The following is an 18,589-nucleotide window of genomic DNA, read 5'->3' as shown; positions in this document are numbered from 1 at the left end:
TGATGTTTAACATTTTTGCTCCACTTGCAGATTGTCTGCACAAATACAAAGCGCAAAAGCGTGCCTCATTCAAAAGACATTCACAAACAAAGCATATGTTGTGCCTTAATCTAAACCAAACCCGTCGGTTCACGAGAAAACCCAGCAACAAAAACCCGCTCCTTGTCCATTGAAATTCAGCTAAGGTTAAGTACACGACAGTAAGAGGGCGCTCGCACATATATTTATTCTAATACGAAACACCCCGACTGCGTTCTGTTTGCCTGGTTCCGATGACAACACGCCGGTCCAGACACAGGGGTTCCGGTCATTTTGGGAGTCAAAGGGAAAAAGGCCATAAAAAACCCGCCCGGAAAAGCCTATGGAAAAGCACTCGGGAAGACGAACGAGTGCATGATAGCAAAAATACATAAAACATTAATGTCAACATTTCCATTTCCACGCTGCGAACGATTCTTCTGGTTTCTGATTCTGATGAGCAGACAAATTTGTGACCGCGAACGAGTGGGAAATTATTCCCGCTTCCCGATACGATGTAGTATTCCTGCTAGAAGATGTAGGAGTGATTATTTTGTATTTTTGAAGAGTCTGGATGGTTTTTATGCTCCTCATATGCTAATGCTCGAACGCGTCCTATTTCCCGGTGAAGAGTTTTTGAGTGTGGAATTCATTGTAAATGGTGGCTAAAGGAGGTCCTTGTCCGGATTTTGTGAGTGAGTTAAATTGATATGCCCACTCGCCTGGTATTCCTTACAATTTTTAATTACTGAAAGGCAGCATGTAAGCACGAACAAATAATCCTTCGATAACTTTAAAACCGTCTCGCCCAACGGGTTTCCTCCGGTTAAAATCATTAACGATGAAATGTGAATAATTTAGCTGTTCAAAAATACATTACCCGTCAGCAAGGAAACGCAGTCATAAAAATGTGTCCTCGTTCCTCGTCGTTGGAAATTGATCCGTAAAATTGGGAGAGGCAGGAAAAGTTTCATACTTTTAATTGGCGTACCACCTGTTCGAGGCAAAAGTCACGGAAATGTAGACATCCGCTTACCTGGCCTATGAAGATCTCATCATTGTAGGGGAACCAATTGAAACATCATATTTTTCAGCTTCAGGTTCAGCTGTGAAGTGTAAAATGAAGTCGTGTAGAATTTAATACAGTAATCAAATGTAAGCTTTTCTTATCGAATGCTAATAGGTACCTAGATTTGTGCACATGTTATGTGTTGGATATGCTACCGAACAAGTTTCTTAATTAAACTTTTGCACGCATTCCGTTGATGTGTATGTGACATTAAAAGAGAAATGATACAAAGTGAGTTAAACTTCTTGTGTAATCAAAACAACTGGATGGTATTAATTGTTATGAATTTTAAGCACTAACCAATGCTGTACATTTTGCTCAATATGTGTGAATGTCTCAATAATTTCCTTATAATTAATGCGAATCAAATGTTTCTGTAATACCCGGTGTGCATAAAAATGCTTTACTGCTCTTTGGTGAGGTCAGTTTTGGAGTACGCTTCAGTTGTATGGTGGCCATCCGCTGCTCGTCCGCTGGCCCGGATGGAGTTCATCCAGCGTAAACTAACCCGGTTGGCTCTGCCATTCTGGAGAGTGGAAGTGGACTACGATTCGAGTCGCTAAACCAGCGAAACTGCAGTGGCCAGAAGCTGTTGCGGAACTCCTGAACAACCGGTTCGACTCACCGGGGTGAATATCTTGCCTTAGCCTATACGTTCCGCCTAGTCCGCTCCGCGCAAGATCGATGCTCAACGTAGAGGATCGTCGTATGCGATTTGGTGCCGTGAATTTCACGTTGTTTGTGATCGTCACCAACTGGACATGTTGAGCACTCTCAAAACTCTTTCTTAATTAATTTCGTTCGCGTTTATTCATGTGTTGTGCACTTTTTGTAATGTCCTACTTCATGGGAGCATCTTATAGTCCGTTGACAATAAATAAATTATCTCACAGTACTGCTTCGCGGATGACATTGACATCGTTGGCAAGACGACTGCGAAGGTGTGTGAGACGTACACACGACTGAAACGTGAAGCAGCAAGAATCGGATTGATGATCAATGCGACGAAGACGAAATACCTGCTTGCCGGAGGCTCTGATCGTGATAGAGCCCGAGTGGGAAGCAGCGTGTTAGTCGACGGCGACATCCTCGAGGTAGTAGAGGAGTTCTGCTTTCTTGGGACTGTCGTAACTTCAGATAACGATGTCAGCAGCGAAATCCGGAGACTCATTGTTCAGGGGAATCGTGCCATCTACGGCTTTCACCGTCTGCTGAGATCCAGAAGACTTCGAGAAGGATGAACCACGAGCTTGCTGAGCTATACGTAGAACCGGACATCCTGACGGCAGCAAAGACCGGCAGGATACGATGGCTGGGGCATGTTATGAGGGTGCCGGACTCATGCCCCGCCAAGAAGGTATTCGTGAGCGACCCCCAGTTTGGCACGAGGCGTCGGAGGGAAAACCGGCGAGTTCGTTGGCTGGATCAAGGAGAGTGAAGGGAGACCTGTCGGAGATCAGGTACATGGATGAGAAGCTGCAGCCAGGGATCGAGTTTCCTGAAGATCTATTGTTGACCGGGTCATGTCACGACGACGTGCTCTTTAAAAGAGCAGGCCAACTTGAGTGAGTGAGTGAACCGTACTTCTTCTTCTTGGCTAAATGACCTCTTAGGTCACGCCGGCCATCGAATGGCTTACTAGACTCTCCGATACCACATAATTGGTTAGGCAGTCCTCACTACAAATGAACACCCGGATGAGATTTACACACCGATTCTGTTGACCACAGACACCACCGGGTCGCCCCAACTATTTATTTAACTAATAATGTAAGTAGACTATATGAACTCCTAAATCCTTAGCGCTTAAGTTGTAATAGAGACTCTTTTGTAAATGTTTAAAAAAAAACCTCACCGTACACAGGACTGCTTATCCAGTTACGTGTATCTCAAATGTTAAAATTGTCCGGTCATAAAACATTCCGTTGAATAATCAATAAATAGCAAACATCAAGCGGGTCAATAGTCAAGAAGACAGAAGATTATGACAAGCCACACGGTGCACATCCCCGAAAATAAAAGGCTTTAAGAAGACAACTCCACTTCATGTACTTTGAGGGCCTAAATATTAAAGCCACATACAAACTAGATTGAACAGAAGAAAGTAACTTCATTATTAAAAAGTGTGTTAAATTAGTTTTCACTGAAAATACTCAACGAATGTTTTGCACATGAAACGAATTTATATGTTGAAGTTTCGTTTAAATGTAGCTAAACAGTACTTATTTGTTGATGAGTATGGATTTACTCATAGTGAGTGATAGAGTTCGATGAAAACAAAATGCTTTTATATCTTAAAACCATAGACTCCGATCTAAAAAGAATGCGTTTCGGTCGCAGGAAGAGCATTAAATGATTTACTTCCTTATTACTGGAGGGCTAAATGGTTACAGTCTATAACGTTGATAAAGCTATCAGATTTATTGTTGAAGTTTTAAATTATTTAGTGCTTAAAAAGCAGGAATAGTATCATTATGACACTGTTTTCTTCTGGAGGGTTATGAACAATCCTCTGCATCTTATGGATGATTGGTTTGCTTCTGTATTCTGTAAACAATATTTATGACATAGTTATAATCCTTCTTATCGATCTGCAATTAAGCAAGTTCTATGTAAAAGTTCCGTTTTTCCGTAAAGATTTTATGCCATTTTTAATACTCCATTTGAGAGTCAATTCGTCTTCATTGGGTAAAATTGACTTTAACTAGCTATAACCCTCAGATAAAGGGTTCAACCATCTATCGGATCGAATCTTTATGCGCCTGTGTTCAATCGTTCTCAATTTGCAAGCCGTCACTTGAACCGGTTAAGTGCAAACAATGTTGATCGATCGGGGGAGGTCATCGTAACCCGAGCATTATTTTCTGAAAGCACCAATGAGACCGGACAACATGAAGGTCAGTTTAGCACCATCTTCATCATAATCATCTTTATCCGCACCATTAATGTTCCGATGTCGAGAAAGAGAGGGAGACGCGTTAGCTAAAGTGTTCCGGCACTCGACCTCGGGTAAATAAGGGTCGGTGATGGAAATCAGGATGTGTCAATGCAGTACGCTTTAATACGGTATCCCCCTTGCGCAGGCTAGATTTTCGGGCAAGTGTACGTGAAGTCACGTCAGTTAAAGTTATTGGGTTTCGTGCTCCCGGGAACAGATCAGATAATTGCCCGCGGCAGTTCGAGCCCTATCGCGAACTTTGTACACTATCGGCACAGGGCCAATGGGAAAATGGGTGGCAGATTGGCAAGCTGGGTGGCACATTCCCTGGAAGAGCTCGGCAAGAAAAATCCGGCACCATTAGTTATCCTGCCAAGCGTCGGGCTAATCTGCTCCATCGACCAACGTCCCGCAAACCACCATCATCGTCATCACCGTCAAACCACCTGTCCATTGCGAGCCGTAATGTCACATGAAAATCACATAACGATTTTATCGTAACCTCCCATCTTCTTTTCTTTCGAAATACCCTCGAACCCTTCCCGCATCCTAGCCGGAGGGGTGGGATGGCATTGAGATATTGAAAGTCATCGGAAGAGTACTAAAGGCTACAGTGAGGGAGGGGAAGATGTGTACCTCCCATGCACTTTTCCCATGCTCCATTATCTACGATTTTGAGCTTCATGCTATCGCGATACGGAGTTGGCTTCGGTACCGCAGCAACAGATGCTAACCAACCCAAGCTTAGCTCGAAGAAGAACTTTTAGCAAGAATTTTTGCCTTTGGCTTGAAATTCCGCCGCTTGCGTTCGAATGGTTGGAACGGAATGAGTTGTCCAACCCTGCCTTTGGGTCGCTTAGAAGGGCGAAGAGTGCTTCACGTTATGTGCTAATGAAAGGCAGCTTAAGATGGAGCAACAACGCGCCGGCAATGTCTTATCGACGTTTTATTTTCCATTTTTTCCCCCCACGCTGCTCCGTTCATCGGAACAATCAGGACAAGGCAAATGATCTCCAGCAAGCAACTCCTCCCCCCTTACCACATACGGGATGTGGTTTCTGTGGATCGATGAACTTTCATGCTCCACCAGCTAGCCGCATATTGCTAGAGCACAGAGGCGAATCGCGTTGTAGTAAGACTCGTTCATCGCTAACCTCAATTTCACCAAGTCTGTGAACTGTGATTTCATCTTTCGCTGCTGTCAAAGGGGTCATCAGCTGGATGAAGCAGGGAAGGGGGAAGTGTACACCGAGTGCTGCAACGCGAAACCCAACCAACCCGAAGACCACTTAAGTGAGGTGACAGCGTTTGGCGATGTTGGTGCGTCGTGTTAGACACTGCTGTTGGGGGTTGGGATTTTCCGAGAAGTGGAACACCGAGACCGAGCGATAGCAGACGGAATTTTACGAAATTTTACTTCCACTATTTGCAAATCACTTCAGCGGTGAAAAATGTCAATCAGCAGGAAGTGTTTTTACTGCTGCAAAAGGGATCAAGCTGGGAGGGGTTTTTGTTGCCCCAGCCAATTGATTGGTTTTTACTGCTGGATTGAGATTGGAAATTGATTGTGCTTATTGATGGGAAATATGATTTCTGCTAATCAGAACAGTACTGCATTTAGTATTGTGTGTAATTTACTTAGAAGTATATTTTATGGGTTGTGTCGGAGCTCAGCTTACACAAAAGGTTGAATAAATTAGCACAATATTTGTAGTATAGGAATGTGATTTCAATAACAGTTGAAGATAATCACCGTAAATTAAATTTAACATGACTAGTTATCGTTTCTTTTCTCCCTGAACACTTGTATCTACTCAATCAATGACTCCAAAACTTTTTTCTGGAGTGCCCACTCATTGATGCATTCGCTTATTAAGAGACATTGGTTCAATAAAGAAACCGAAATTTGTTTGAATTTAGGATCATCATCAGGACAGCAAGAAAAATTATGAGTACTGTAATTTTAAATAACAACTTTCATTCATCAAAGAAATGGTGAATATCAGATGTTTAAGGTCACATTTTGAAGAGACAATTCACATTTTTGAGTTAACTTTCCAGACATGAACTAAGTCGTATGCCTTTCAGTTAATTCCTTATGATATACAGGGCGTTCGGGATAATTTTGACAGTCATCTACGGAGAAAGAAATTTTGTTATGGCAAAATTAATCATCGGGGATTTTTTTGTTTTGTTTTAGAAATAGTAGTTTACCATGTATTTTATTCATTTTATTCAAAATACCCGCCCTCGGCTTCTATTACGGCCTCCACCTGTCTCCGGAACCGGGAACAAGCCCTGGCGACAGTTTCGCAGGGTAGGGACGCGAAAACGGAACTGAGCTCCGCCTTGGTGTTGCTGGAGGTTCTGTTGGTGTCCCGTTCCACCGCGCCCCACACGAAATAATCCATTGGATTAAGATCCGGGGAGCTGGGAGGCCACACATTCGGCGCGGTGAAGTCGTTGAAATTGGTCGCCAACCACTTTATCGTTTTGGAGGCTGTATGGCACGGAGCGGATTCCTGCTGGAACACGTACGGTCTGCCGTTGGCCACTCTCGTGATCCAAGGCTTTACGACGGTGTCCAGCATGGAAATGACCCCATCCGCTTTCAGCCTCAGCCCCTGCTCGAAAAAGTGGGGCGGCATCACGTCCCATTCCGATGACACGCAGGAAAACACCATCACCGTCTGGGGAACTTGGTTTGCGCCACCCGTGGCACGTCCGCCGGGCAGTAAGCCAGCCACCGGTTGTTCTGGGTGTAAACCGTGTCGGCGGTTGTCGCGTCCTTCCACAATATACTCTTTTTTGGCATTTGTTTATCACGGGATGTTTTCGCTGCTTGTTCCGTACACTTTTAGCTGTCGAATGACGTATTGCTTGTTTTCCTATGCCAACTCCATCACGAGTTATAAACAAAAATATAACTGTCAAAATTATCCCGAACGCCTATTTTTAGTTACTTTTTCTTAATCTCTTAATCAATGTTTCATGCAGTCTTTACATATCCTTACTCGTGTTTATTCATCCTTATTTTTCTTTCATTCTTACTCTTTTGTTTTTATATAAGTTTTAATTAAAAAATGTTTATTAAAAACAACTTAAAAACTAGTTTGCAATAGGAATGTGAGCTACAAGTAGGGACGACGTACAGGTTCTACAAAAAAAAAACATTTAAGGATATTTTCATCAATCATTGCTTCGTTGTTTCCATCCTTGGGAATCCTTTTACTTATGCTAATGTGACTTAATATAGGTAAGAAGAGGGATGGGAAGTTGTGGGATTTCTCGATGGCTTCCATAGCCTGCATCAGTATGCTCCATGCACTAGACACCCTAGAGCACAGGTCAAACTTGCACTCCAGAGTCTCTATCTGGAAGCAGACTGGGCAGGCTGAAGGAGTCCGATACATCCTGTCGAGCAGCAATCGGTGTGGCACCTTGTTATGCAACAGCAAATACAGTATCGAGCGTTGGTCGGATGAAATTCTGTATTCGTTTTTCAAGATCCATCGCCAATCAGTGGAAGGGGACTTTGGAGTCCGGAAGTCTGTCAACCATCATTTGCTGTTGTGGTAATGACGGGAATATGGAGCTTGAGTCCACCTCGACTTGGGTCGACTTGGGTCAATATGATTCGAAAACTTCATCCCATAGGTAAAGACGGCGCCGTCTTGGAGGCCAAATCGATGTTTATCTATCATATGCCGCACACCGATGCAACACTTGTTGACTGATGATTTACTGATCATCTTTCTTTGCTTGTTTTCTAATTTTTCAGTATCCCGGCTATAGTTATTTCTAGCTTGTATTTTTAACATAATTTTTTGAAATAACTGTCGAAATCTTAGTTTATTTATTTATAATTAATGATTACGGTTCAATACCGTATTGTCACCACCGCTTGTGATGACTTGAACAATGAATATTTTTAATAAGGCATTTCCTCCTTAAGCTCTGACTTATCCAAGGCATACTCGTTTGCTAAATGTAATTTTACTTTCTTGACATAATTTGGTTATGTTTTATTAGATTATTAATGTTGTGGTGAATATTTTGGCTTCTTGAGCCAACCTGTACTTATCGCGGCTCTCGCTGACGAGTGCCCGATTCCCGTGGGATGCCGTTAGGTTTGGACTCATGACGTGATCGCCGAAGGATCATTCTCTTTCCGGCGCTCCTCAAAGTAGGATAGTAATAAAAGTTTTAAAGGGTTTAATTTATTCGCGTGCATTCGTCGACCTATCTTATCACATGAGGACAGACCTTAACAATTAAAAATACACAAAGCGAACGTTCCTAAAAAAAAATAATTGTAATCGACAACTTGTGTACAACGTAATTCTTTAAAACACTTTTAATGATTATTACATTTGCAAACTACCAAACAAAAAACAATACCATTACATATTGTAATAGTAGAGAATATTATCGAACCTGCTGCCTTAATTCTTGCATACTCTAAGGCGTATGTGTGGTTTATCAATGTCAATTAATGTGTTTTCTTTATTTTTCCCTAAATTTTTTTGAGAAAAAAAAACCGATGAATAAAACCAGTTTCACACTCATGCGCCTTTTAATCGTATGGCATTTGCACAAAATTGTGTCGAGCATGATTGGAAATCACTTTCGTAATTGCATTACAATACAACCGTTTAGATTGAGCGTGTAAATCTGCATCGCTCCGTTTGCGTACGTTGATAAAAAATCACACACATCAATCGACGCGCGTGTGGGCGCGTTTCATAAGACGCTTTCCAATTCCCCGATGCTCGGATGCCCGCAGTCTGGTAAGCAAGCCATCTAATCGATTCAATCGCTTCAACTTTCACGCGCACGTTCGGAATGTTGTCTCGTCGTGCTTCCGTAAGTGGTAACGCGTTGGTTTCGATTTCCGCTGCACGGGGAAGACATCGAGCATTCGCACGAGAAGAGAACGTAATTCCGATCAGCAGTGTGTTTGGTTGGGTTGCTCAAATATCCTGGCCTGGATGGGAGGCGCTGGCTTTGGAGACGAAATGCAATAAATACCGGAAATGCAGTGAAGCAGATAGAGGCAGCACTGGTGGTGTCCTTTGCCAATCCGTGCGTCAACCGGTCTGATGGAGCCGCGCAGTCAATATTTGAGCAGACGATTTGTCAAAAGGAAGCACCCGGGGCAGCACCGGATGGGGTTCGGAACCGATGGATCAAAAATCGTTGACAATTTCTTGCGAGCGAGGGAAGCTTCGGACTGACGGTAGAATATGACGCCGTTGCTGTCGGATAGTGTAAGGATTTCGCACAACCACTCAGCCTCGGCGTGGGCTCTTTGGGCTGAGGGGTTGGGATTGGGTAGCTAGACCGTCAAATAAAACGCAAAACAACCATGCCAAGGAAATGATGGATAACAAGATAAATTTCTTTAGGTTTTTTCGTTGCTGTTGTTGCTCGAAATCCACAGACGAAGACGATGTCCCTGGAGGTTGCTTTGGAAGGATGCAAGGACATGGCAGAAAAGGACTGTAGAAACGATTGATTAGAGGGATCGATTCTCGATTGGCTTCAGCAGCAACGAGCGCTGAGTTTGGAACTGAGCCGAAAGACGATTCCTGCTCGTGACGGACAGACGAACGCATTGGGCGAACGAACGAACGGTCGCAGGATTTGTTGGGGCTGAGCACTTGCGATCGGAAGTCGATAAGTTCATTAAGTGTCACCGCATTTTGTTGATACTTTCGCTGGCAGTCCGCTTCATTGAGTACTGTTGGCTCAGTGTAGAAACGATGGTTGTTTGTATCTTGTAGGTTCGTGGCTTTTAGGGCAGTTTTAAGAAGAAACAAAGTGGTGTAACATTACAAGAGAATGAAGTGACATGTCATGAAGTTTTGTTTTGTTTTGCAAATCAATATAAAATATTACAGAAAAACAGAAAGAGTAGGGATAACAAGAAAATAAGTAAATGAATAGAATAAACCTCAATTATATGCAAAATATTGGCCATCATTTAACCATGATAAAGAAAATTAAACACAAAAACGAAAAGTAGTGAATAATAGAAATGAAAATAGAATGAAAAAAATGACTATGAAAACCAATTACAAATATATGATTGTGATATAATAATACAAAATATTACAAAGATAGTAAAAACATTATACTTTTCTTTAATTTTAGCTCCTCTGTTGGAGTTTTTATGATTCAATTTCTATTGATAAGGGGATATTGAAGAATTCTAGATTAATTCTTGTTCACTTTAACGAAACATCCAAGTTGAAATCCGAATTCTCAGCAAAAGAATCTTCTAGGTGGATAGAGAGCAAAATATAGAAAGCATTCTTGTATGCATCGAAACGGCGCATCCATTCCCATCGAAAGTTGTGATGCTTCAGGAGCGAAAATCCTTTTGCTGACAAACTTTGACAAGCACCGTCGCTGTGCTGCGCTTCCTTCCGCTTAAGCCCCGCAATCTGGAACATTTCGTCTTTGGTCAGTGTACTTTCTTAACCAATCGCTTCCTGCAGGACCGATTCCTTCTCTCTTTTGCTTCCTGCCGAGAAAAGTAGTTTTTCTACCATTGACTCTCACAGCAAGGACCTCTTGTTAGCACTCACACTCCCGGGTTCAAAGTGTGTGCTGAACCGTAGGCACATTCCATCCAGAATTCCTGACATTCCCGTTCGGCGGGATAAACATTGCCGAACGATTTCGGGCAAAAGTGTGTGAACGAAGTGATCGTCCGCCTGCCATGGCCACAGGCCCTGTGTACCGGTAGCGATGTAAACGCGTGCACAAACAAGTGGTTTCGGCAGCTCGTCCGAAAGGTATCTCCGATTCTCGAGCCTATAATAGCGTTTTTCGCTTACTTTCTCCAACCAATCGAGACGATCGGGCTGGGAAGGGGATAGTTTGTGTGGGTGAAAGGGGCGCGCTGGTGGGAGGAGGGGGATGAAAGTTTTTGCTCACTCGAGCAGAACGGAGAAAGTGCGTCACGCGCAAGGATGGGCGCCCGAGCTTCGCCCGATGCGCAAGCATGGTTTTTGCGGAACGATTTTCTTGAAGCTGCTCTCGCGCGTTGAAGGATTGAAGTCGAGCAAACAGGATACGGGATCGGGATCTTCGGGGCGGTGTGGAGTTGCCCGTGGCTAGTGTGCTGGCGGTGGATGTTTGTCAAACCCTTGAAGCAGGGGACCTTCTTTGATTATGTTGTGCTGGAAGGAAATCAACAAACTCTAATCAAGTCGCAAGATGTGTTTCGGTGTTTCTTTTTCTTAGCGCTGTCTACTTACCCGCTCCCCTTTTTCCTAGAATAGCTTAATCGTTTTTCGGTCAACGCCGGGAAGGTTGGGTGATTGCTTTTCAAGCTTGCAAAAGTAAGCGATTTCGTGGGGTTTGTGTAGTGTATTCGTGTGTATAAATTTTAAGTAGTGCAAAAGGTCCACGGAACATTGCGACGAACCTTTCTATTGAGCCTCAATTGACCTTCGGCGCGGAGTTGAAGGTGGCAGTTGGAAGTGAATAAACCAAAACCCTCAACCCTCAAAATAGGATCTCTCCCTCTCGATTGGGGATGGGTTTTTGGGACGGCATTTGTCATGCAAGACATACTCTTGAAACTTAGCGAAAGGATCCGCCGTCTCTCACCATTGCTACCAAAATGGGGATCCGATGGGGATCGGAATGAATAAAAAGAAACGTGAAAAGTGAACTAAAAAGCCGTCTGGAAACAATAAAGCATCATAATTCTGTTATCGCCCCCGGTTTTGGCGATCCTCTCCGGGCTAGATGAGATCGCAAAATGTAATTGAATCCCGGGCGAAAGCCCCGACACAGAAGCGACGTGGTTTTGGGGAAACGCCAAACGCCCTGCTAGTGACATAGATTGCCAGTTACAGGATGGTTGCAAGGATGGAAATTTTAATTCAAAAAGGATAAAAGAAAGTGAAAAGAGAAGCGGAGCGAGAGCATTTTATAGCCCTTGCGGTGATTTTAATGCCATGCTCAATTATGCCACCACCTTCGGGCCCACCCGGTTTCTTTCCTTCAAATTTTGTTCTTTTGTTTTGTCGTTTTTCGCCCATTTTCGTCGACATGATTTAGGGCCGTATGATAAGACTCACAACAAATCCTGGCACATGTGCTGGAGATGGATGCGAGGAGGGGGTCTTAAAGACGGGGAAACATTGCATATGAGCTTTTAAGTATTTTTGTTCTTCGCTTTCTTGGGGAATGGCAATAACGTCGATGGTATTGTTTTCTACTACCACAGTGAGGGTGACTGAGTGTGTGTGTGTGTGTAGTTGAAAATGGCAGCTTAATGAATTGAAGTTAATCACCGTTATCATGTGCAGTAAATCTATCGTAACGTATCTTGCGGTTTTTCTGCCGACCCACTTTTGGTAAAAAATGATGGCGAGAAAACCAATTTTTATTTTTTATTTATTTTTGAGGGATTGGATGGCTGTATTGCTGATTTTTACGGTTACGAAATGGGGCTACTTATGTGGCTCATTTTATTTATTTTAAATGCTTTATTGATGTGCAAAAATATTAATGTAAAATATATTAAATTATGAGCAATACGGTCAGCTCGTTCCTATCGAATACAAAGTAAAAATGTCTCGAAATAAAAACTTTTCAAAGTACCGAATAAAGTTAGGCGTGTTATTATATTACTTCAAAGTATGCTCTCACAAAGCCTCACCCGATTCAGCTGTCTGTCCGTTTTATAATGGCCCGCGAGCAATAAAACAATAATCATAAATATCACACCCAGCTACAGGGCACAACCGTACCCCGCGACGATAAGCCGTAAATCCTCTTTCCGTATTTATTTACGCGAGAACAACAGTCCTTCAGCCGCTGGACTGAAATGATGCCTTCTAGCCGCAAAATCCCTGCCAGACATAATGCGAATTACCGCAAAGCCACCTGAAGGCATCGCGCGGGCGTTATTTTCTCGGATACCTCGAGGGTTTTGTTTAGATTTGGTCAAACCACAGTTTTTGCCCCCCAAAAAGTGAAGGTAGTATGGTAAAGGTACCATCGAAAAGTGTGCACGGTTTATGTGGTAAAAATTAAAGGATATGTTTGGCGAGCTGCGAACTGTAAGCTGTTAAGCCGGGTTGAAGCAAGTAAATTTTATTTTGGTATTATATGATTATCCTAAATTACCGTTTTACTAAGCGTGTACTTAACCACTTGTGTAAAATTTGTGTGTTCAGGCTGATCTTTAACGATTCAATTAATTTAACCAGGGCAGCATCAATTGTGAAGTGAAACATATCCTAAGTTTATACAATTTTTCAAATGGAACAAAGCATCGTGTTACTGTAGAAATTTGCAGTCAATTACCATTCTTTATTACAATTCCTCCGGTAAGCTATCTTCAAAAGGACTTCTTGTGCAAACATTTACAGTTGAAAGATTTTTGTTAGGTAACGAATTACACTACTTATCCAGTAGGTCCATTTAAGTCAATTACTTCTTGTACGTGTTTATGTTCAAAAGCCATTCTTAATCATATTTAGCATTATTTCATTTCTTTAACCTTATTTTATTCGATAATCAGAACAAAAGACGTGTGCAATAATTAAATAGTTTTCGAATTTTAGGATATTTTATGGAACGATTGAAATCATTTGTCTGTGTTCGACACGTTGAAATTTACACAAGTTGATTAGTTAAGTAGTAGATAGATTAGTAGATAAGTTCTCAGATCGATTTAGTACTCCGGTTCGATGGTAAGTGTGTTTATAGACACTTTAAGTCGTTTCCCTAATGACAAAATCGATGTAAATCCGCTATTTATGGCACTACTAAGGCAAATTTATATTGGAAAACCCCTTAGAAGTGGGACGTAAGGGATTTTTTTTAAAAGGGGGGGATTTTTTTTACTAGGTTGTGGATGGTTGTGGTGATGATGATGATGATGATGATGTATTCGTGAATGTTGTGCGTTTTGATGGTCCGGGACTACTGTTGTGACTATAGTGATGATGGTGGTTGGTTTCATTCGAATTCCGGCTATTGTGCTGTTGTCGCCGTTCTATTGTTGACCTTTGTGGCTTGGTCTCGACTGAAACAAACAAATGAACATCGTTAAGACAGCACGAACATTTATTTGTCTGCGTACCGTGTTCTCCAGTGCAGTCCAACAATGACACTCCAAGCTCAATCTAGTCAACGTCCAATCAAAGGATGATCGACAAGCTCCATCCCGCAGCAGCGAAAGCGACTTCACTACTGTCGAGACTGAACCCGCAAAACACCCCGAACCCGACGCCAACGCTGTCAAACTCAATGAGTCGAAACTGGATTGAAGTGGAGAACACTGCACTTTGAACAACGCCTGCCTCCTTTTTACGGCAGTGTTGGAATCGCTCTCGAGTGCTGTTGCCCAGTCATCGGATCACCCGTGGCACTACAAAAAATACACTTAAGACATAGACAACACAACATTTAACAAAAAAGGAATGTGGAAATACGAATAAGGATTGGAAGGATACTAGGGATGTGGAATCATAGGACAAGACCGTTGTCTCTGGCGAATCGGTAAATGATCCTCATGTAGGGGAGGTCACTGGTAGCCAACACTTCTCTAATTTCTGTACCCGGTCGTCTGCCAATATTCTCGACTACGCTCAACAAGGAGGATCTTGCGGATTCAAATTCCACGCAGGACCACAGGAGGTGATCCACATCGTGGAATCCGTCACCGCAGCCACACACTTTTGTCTGAGCCAGAGTTATACGATGCAGATGAGCATTCAACGCAAAATGATTCGACATCAGTCGAGACATCATTTGTATGAACGCCCGGTCTACAGAGAGCCCATCGAACCAAGGCCGCTGGGACACTTGCGGAGAGATCGAGAAAAGAAAACGCCCGAGTTCATCCGCCTCCCACATGCTCTGCCAGCGAGACAGGAAAAGTTGCTGTGGGAAACGAAGGAACTCCTGGGCCGAGATCGGTCGGTCGTAAAAAGCGCCTTCTTTGACGCCTGTTTTGACCAGTGAGTCAGCCTTCTCATTGCCGGGAATTCCACAATGAGAAGGGACCCAAATTAGCGAGATCCTATACGCCTTATCGAACATTGAGCCAAGCAGTTCAATGATTTTCATGGTGAGGAAATCGTGACTCTTAACAGCCTTGGGAGATCTCAGTGCTTCAATAGCACTCAGGAAACACTACATGGCTGCTTCAATTTGAAAAATGCCTCGGTGGACTCGCTAAAAACACCGAAGCCAGTGCCCTCCTCAGAGGATAATCCATCAGTGTAGTACTGGCTTATTTGGTCTAAATGACCATACTTATTCATGAAAATACCCGGAACTACCCTCGGGCGAAGATCATTCGGTGTGCTCTTAATTTCCTCGCGCAATGAGGAATCTGTTATTAAAATGGAACTGTAGTTCTCAGGAAGGGCAGCACGATTTAATGCCTGTGGAGCGCTAGGATGCACTTGTAGGGCAACAAAATCTTCATAAATCTTGAGGATTTTGCTCTTAGAACCTGTCTCTAGAAGCGCTTCAAAATTTTCTATTATCAAGGGATTTGATACTGAACAACGGACTAGAAGGCGAAGCGACAGCATTTCAGAACGCAGTTTGAGTGACATCACTTCACTGATATTTTTGTTGTTGAACCATTTTAATTTGTAATGTTGTTACTAGTGCGAACTGACTATCCAACTACGTAGTATCAACGAGTCTAGTAAGCCATTCTATAACCGGCCTGACCTAGGTAGTAGGTAGTAGGTCGTTATCCCAAGAAGAAGAACAAGAATAACGTTATGAATTTGTTAATTAAAATTTATTTGACTTTAATTAACTACCAATAGTAATAAATGGGTCGGCCCGGTGGTGTAGGCGACAGCGGCGACGATCTTCAAACGGCAGAACCGGGATTCAAATCCCATCCGGACCGTCGCCCCGTAGTGAGATCTGACTAACCAACTACGTGGTATCGGCAGTATAGTAAGCCATTTCGGTGGCCAGCATGACTTCAGAGGTTGTTAAGCCAAGAAGAAGAAGAAGTGATAAATGCCCATGTGGTGTTCCAGTGGCAGATATAACCATGTCGTCACACGGCACGATCAGGGACCGATCTGGAAACGTTCCCACGTAGACCAAATACTAAGTCACCAAATACGTGATGTCCGTCAGTTTAGTAAGCAATTTGATGAAGCTGGAAGATGTGATAAATACAGTGCGATATATTCGTTTAACTGCTACTTCAGAAAAAATACTTCTCTGAGTTTTGTATCATTAAAAATAAATCTTATTATATGTGTATAGGGTAGTAACATGCTCAACTATGTTTATAAACAATTTTCGATAGCTTCTGCTTTAGCCAGGCTGTGGTAGTAGTTGACATTTTATAATAGTTTTTACTTTGAGCGAGTTGCGTTCATTTGGACGCAGTGGATATTTATCTGTATTTTACAAGAAATCCTGCTATCTTTCCCCAATTTTGTCTGCTTAGTCTCTCTTTGTCTGCTTTTTGTTTTGAAGTGTTACTTTTGTAACACTTACTACTGTAGTGAAAGTCTGCTATTTGTTTTAAGTGTTACTTTTGATGCAAATGATTCTGATTTTGATTTGTCTAGATATGAGTAGAGAAAAACAATTGAACGATGTCGTAGTGGGCTAAACCAGCTTTTTAGCTGATTCTGGTAAATAAAATCGTGTGATGGCACAGGATATGAATAGATCAGAGAATAAAACATCTAATAAATCAGAGAATAAAAAATCTAAATAATAAATTACGCGGACGTGGCTTATCTATTATTTAAAATTATTGCAGTTATACTTTAATTGGCTAGAAAAACTTAAAAATTTTGCTCAAATTTATGTGTAAAAATTGCTGTAATGTAGTAATCTAATTAGGCGCTTCTGATGCAGTTTGTCGGGTGATAGAATTGTGGCGTAATCGGCTGCTCCAAGAGATGCTTATTTTTCTTACCTTGAGGCGAACAAATTGTATGCCAATTACAGTATCGAAATATGTGCCTCTAAAGCACTTGTAGATAATATATCTTAAAATATTTTTAGTTTCTTTAGTTAGAAAAAAAAAATGCGATAAAATATGATTTAATTTAAAGATTTCAGAAGGGCTGCGTGGCATCAATAATCCAAAATATTTTTTCTTCAGTTTCAATTTTGGGCCTAAAGATTTGGGCCCCATTTTTATTCTGTCAGTATTGAGATGGGTAGATTTGGAAGTCTTAAGCACAACGAAAATTAAATACAATCCAATTACAATCCCAAGCAGATTTAAATTATTCAATTTTAATCTGCTTTTGAGTCTGTAAGCTGTTCTGCTGTTCTCATTTTTTAAATGTTCACATGTAAATTTTGTAGGCAACACAGAAAACAAAAAAAAAACACTAAAACATGCTCAAAAACTAAAGCTGAAAACAACAGAGTTTAAAACATAGCCAATAGGAACAGAACTTTTCATCTGACAAGCAAAGTAACTCAGCACTGCCACCAAGTGTTTGAAATAAAATGCCAGAAAAAAACGAGTATAACCACGCCAAGAGTGAAGAAGCCACGACAAAACATAATCACGGAAATCGGCAAAAGACAAGTTGCCCCAAAACTTGTCCCATTTCGAGTGCTTCGACCCGTACGCCCAGCACGCGATATTAAATGTAACAAAAGTGTTAAACTATGCACCGGGCGGCTGGCGTATCAGAAAAAGCATAAATCTTAGCGCATGAAATACGTCGCTTATGAGCACAGCCATCAGCCATCTACAGTGGGGCACGTGGATGCTTCCTCTAACTGAGAACTCGCTGGTAGAACGAATTGGTCGTTTTTTTGTGAGCTTTTTTGCCCTGTTTTTAGAATGTTTGTTTGGCTGAAGCGTGAGAATGGAAAGTCACTCGGTTACAAGGGACTTTTTTTTAGCTCCATTGTACCTTGTTGTTCGCTCACACCTTCCGCTTTGTTGCGGCAAAGGTACAGGTTGGAAAATAACGTTTAGGGTACTCACTGTAAGAACGGGGTGAGACAAATTCGCCAGCATCAAGTTCATTGTAATGTAAGCTGAAAGCATCGCTGCCGGGTGCTTCAGGTCATATTCTCTGCTCGTTGCTAGCCACACCGATGACCACGCGCCTGTGTGGGCCGGATGGGTTTTAAAACTTTAGCATGGTCGGCCACTGCTTGCAGTGGTAGCAAAAAATGGCCACAAAAAATCAGCTTTCGAAACAAAAAGGAAGCCCTTCAAACGGTAGAAGAGAAAGTGAGGCACAGTTGTGCGCGCCTTTACGCTGGTCTTTCCTTCCCTGGAGGGTTGAGGATGTCAGTCACTAGTTCACCAGAAAACCACTAACAATCCTTTCAACTTTCATCCTTTATCTTTGTGTGTGTCGTCCGTGAATGGAGCTCCACGTCGATGTACAATTTTGTTTCTGTGTTCGCTTCCTTTCCGCTTATGAACGATGTTGTCTTTGTTTCTTTTCAGGCCAACAACAGGACACAGTTCCCGCAAGGATGAATGAGGACAGGATGCAATCGAACCATTTTCTGATCAATCGTCTATGCGGTTGGTGTGGTATAGCGAACTTGGCCTA

At 42.3% G+C, this 18,589-nt stretch overlaps 1 protein-coding gene across 2 annotated transcripts in view; it reads right to left on the bottom strand.

Moving 5' to 3' along the window:
- LOC126556345 (signal peptidase complex subunit 3) overlaps positions 1 to 18,589 on the bottom strand; it is a 586,951-nt gene that overhangs the window by 373,342 nt on the left and 195,020 nt on the right. The window lies entirely within an intron of this gene.

The sequence above is a fragment of the Anopheles maculipalpis genome, chromosome 2RL (assembly GCF_943734695.1).
Source record: "Anopheles maculipalpis chromosome 2RL, idAnoMacuDA_375_x, whole genome shotgun sequence".
Taxonomy (NCBI): Eukaryota; Metazoa; Arthropoda; class Insecta; order Diptera; family Culicidae; genus Anopheles; species Anopheles maculipalpis.
The sequence above is the reverse complement of the archived record's forward strand: the minus strand, read 5'-3'. Positions and strand labels throughout refer to the sequence as shown.